This window comes from Dicentrarchus labrax, unplaced genomic scaffold (assembly GCF_905237075.1).
Source record: "Dicentrarchus labrax unplaced genomic scaffold, dlabrax2021, whole genome shotgun sequence".
NCBI lineage: Eukaryota > Metazoa > Chordata > Actinopteri > Moronidae > Dicentrarchus > Dicentrarchus labrax.
The window spans coordinates 25,088,597-25,092,828 of record NW_026136723.1 but is presented as its reverse complement, the minus strand read 5'-3'; positions in this window follow the sequence as shown (position 1 = coordinate 25,092,828).

The following is a 4,232-nucleotide window of genomic DNA, read 5'->3' as shown; positions in this document are numbered from 1 at the left end:
GATACATCAGGTCTGTGTGTGTGTGTGTGCGTGCGTGCAAGTCCTTGTTGGCTTATAGCTTCAAGAATGAGGTGAGGATAAGAGCGCAATGGGAGTGCTGCATATAAAATTCATGGGCTGGTTGTGGAGAACATAATAATGGAGAAAGCTCTTACAGACCTGCTTCCAGCTCTTCTAATGCAGCTAAACAGATTGTGTGTGTGTGTGTGTGTGTGTGTGTGTGTGTGTGTGTGTGTGTGTGTGTGTGTTTGTTCTTAAGTGTTCTGTGCAGATATGTGAGTGAATGTGCAGAGTTGACGGTGTTGGAGCTAATGCAGGTTCGTTTGGATCCAACAGTGGATCAGAGGCATACTGAAGTGAATAACTCAGTAGGTGTGCAGGCTGGCCGGCTGTCACTGAGGTACGACTTGATTTATATTGCTTTCTGTGATGGCAGAGGGAGGGATGGAGAGGCAAGGGGAATGGATTGTGAGATCAAAGGATGGATAGATGGAGGGGTGGAGGGATGGATGGTGGAAGAGGAGAGGTGAAGGCAGAAGGAGAGGAGAGGTGATTGAAGAGCCAAGGCCAGAGGGACGGCCCAGTCCAATCTGTATACAAGGCAAAAGCATGAATATAGAGAGACGGATGAACTGGTGATTTGTGTGTTTAAGACAGGAAGGAAGCGACTCACTAAAACAAACATCTACAGCCAGAGGATGGAACAGTTTCTTTTAAGTCTTTCTTAAAAGACATACAGTTAAACACACTCACATCTGCAGTGCAGCTGGAGTCGTGCAGTTCAGTACAGTATGATTAGGGGTTCACCACTTCGCTCAAAGCTTATCAGCACTGATTAATGATGGAGAAGAGAGTGTGACTTCCTTACTTCCAGCGATTTTTCCAATCAGAAGCCCACTTCTCTAATGTTTAAACCAGTAGTTTCCAACCCTTTTAGCTGGTCAGCACTTACTTGAAAATAAATGTGCACTTATGACCTTCTCATCTGAGTTGTGAGCAGTTCAACCAAAGAGTGAAATTCCCTTCAATGATTGTTTCATTTAAATACATTTCAGAGACCTCAAGAGGTGAAATATTACAGAAGAAAGAAAGATTAAAGAAAAGTCTGAAAAAATAAATATGATTTTGTGGTGCAGAAATATGTTTGGTAATTCTTTTCTGTCCTGTTCATAATTTTGAGACCTCTCAAATTCATCCTGCAACTCCCTTGGTTGGTCCTGACCCCCAGGTTGTGAACAACTGGTTTAAACTACCGCGGCCCCCGGGAGCGTGGAAGCAAAAGTGGTAAGACATGAGTTATTGGCTGAATTATTCAAAGCCTTTTCAAAAACTGCTGACTTCAGATTTTAAAGGAAATGTAAAGGAAATGAACCTAGTAAGTAAGTAGATAGATTTATCATGTTTTCACTGTCTGTTTTGAATTGAAAATAACCAGTTTTCTTTACATTAACTTTGTCAGTATAGTGATATGTATATGTCAGTACTGTAATTATGTTTAAATAACCAGTCTAGGGTGAATCTCTGCATCAACATTACCAAGATAAATTCCTCTACATATACAGTACTTGGCATATGAAGTGATATAAAGTGATTCTGATTTTGTTTACAACATCATTACAGCAGGAGGAATTAATTTACTCAGTTTCCTCTACAGGGCCAAACAGGCCTGGAGCCAGGGCTTACTCATTATTTATGTCACACAAATTTGCCCCAAATTGCATTTATGTGGCCTTTTTGCATTTCATTGCCAAAAGAGATTATCTGCCAGCCGTGTGATGGTTTCAAATATATAAAGTGTGTGGTTTTGTTTTAAAGGTTAAGCATAACATGTATAATAAAAATGTCAGCATACAGCTGCATTAAATTCATGTACTGGCTGTATAGATGTCCTCTGTAATTTTCAATGACTATCTTACTAAACCAATGCAAAGAAAATTGGAAAATGTAAAAGAAAACACGTCAGCCACATGAGAAAATGAACCAGTTTTTCTGAGTTACACGGCTTGACCTGTTGGTGATACTTAACTAAATAACTTAAAATAAATATGAGTCCTAGCCCTCAAACTACAATGTTGTTACAGTAGGAATGAGAACATAATGCCAGCCTGCTGCAAGAATCAATTAAAATGCAAGAGTTTATAGGTATAAGAGGCAGATATTGATATCCAATATCCAGCAGTATGTCATGCTTCAACAGCGGAGAATAACAAGGCGGGCAAGTCTCTGAATGATGATCACATGTTTCTTATTAATATTAACATCTCAGAAGGTAAATCACATCAAGTCCATCTTGCTTAGCTAGTTACAGGGGCTGGAATCAGATGTGACATTGCTATATTGCTATGAAAGGTTTTAGCGAACAGGTCATGATAAAGACACTGGAGAACAGGGTGTGCATCCTTTCTCCTACCAACATTAAAACTTGGGTTTTGAACCATGAAGATGATCCACAACCTCAACAAAGTAGTTTAAGTTTCATTGATATGAATTATACCTCAACCATATGGGTAGCAGATGAGAAAAACCCTTCATTTATTTTGGAAAGCACTGACAACCTATTTTGTTGTTTAATTATGAGAACTTGTTGCGATGGTTGCATACTTTGGTCCATCTGTTCTTTTACTGAGATAAACCTGGAGTTACATAATTATATTTTTGGATACAGATGAAGAGCAGCCCGACAGAAAGCATCATGAACCTGTGTGTGTCAGTGTAGAGGCAGTTACTTTTAGCAGTCAACAGATGGCAGGATGTAGCTGGATCATTTGTATGCAGCAGCATGCCCATACTCGCTCACAAAACACACACACACACACACACACACACACACACACACGCACACACACACACACACACACGCACACACACACACAGCAGGGGCCAGCAGAATACATCGTGAGCCTTCAGAGGACAGAAGGTTTCCCTGCTCTTCTGTGATTAATGTGCTGATTGAGGCTGGAGCCAAAATGGAGGGTGGGCCAGTTTGCAGCCCGCTAATGAGGTGATAATGGAGAGGTGGGTGGCCGGGTCCACCACCCAGCAAAATGGTGGAAGCACCATGGGGAAGGTTTTAGAGGCAGGCCAGCTTTCCAGAGGGCAGGCGTGTGTCATTTCTCAGTAAAATGTTTTGAATAGTAAAGGTGGAGGGAGGCGTGGGGCTACTTACATCGATTTTCCACTGTAAAATAGGTAGTTGTTTGGTTTGCCTCAAAGCAGAAATCATGGTACTCGAGCAGTGAAAGCATTACACTGTAAATGTTACAGCTGGTAACTTGGACGGGGAGATGAAGAGATGTTTTGACTGTGACAGTGATTGCCGGGTTTGGAATAAGTGAGATTGTTGGCCTACTGAAGCTGCAGGGGAAACATCGTTGCATCACTGTAAGCTACGGTACAGGATCTTTTATCATGTTGATAGATTGAGAGTTATTTGAGCATGACTTATTGAATGTCTGATGCAAGACCGTAACTACATTTTCACCACCAGCAGGGTCTGATGTTTTAGAGTTTTGAAAAATGTGTCTTTTATATTCTTACTTTTTAGTGTTGCACTTGAAAGAGGCTGTAACTCAGCTGGAGCTGGTTGGCCATTATTTGTGAGGTTGGTGGTCTTCTTGTCCACTTGTCAAAGTGTTCTTGAGACACCGATCCCCGTGAAATGTTTCCCAAATGTGAGTTGCTTTGACTAGAAGCTTCCCACATTACATAATAACACATTCCTCATCCAGCAAGACGAATTGTTTTACTTTTATTTGCCCAGGTTTTGAGATATATGTGTATCTCATTGGTTGTTTACATGTACGTAAGTACCATTTTTACTGTTGTCTTTCTTCAATAAACAGATATCGTAAACATATAAGTGAGAAACCTGTTTTCTTTAATCAAGATAGGAGATCCTGATTTCCTCACTTAGATTTCTCCTGGTCAACACCAATTTCATAACCATGTGCATGTGTAACCCCGTGTAACAGATCACTGACCTGCTGCGTGTATACCCAGATACAGTAACCAGGTTACTACAATGAATGTTAACGTGTTCTCAGATGAGCTGTTTAACCAGGTTTTGGCTGAGTAACCCAGTTACTTAAAGTTGTAATCCTTAAGATTTCCGTCCTGAATTACTTGGTGACACCTGTGGAAACCATGGCAACATCAATTGTGGTTTAATACTATATCTCAACAGTCCTTGAGCATCTATTTTGTCACAAGAAATAAAAGCAACTAATGTATCT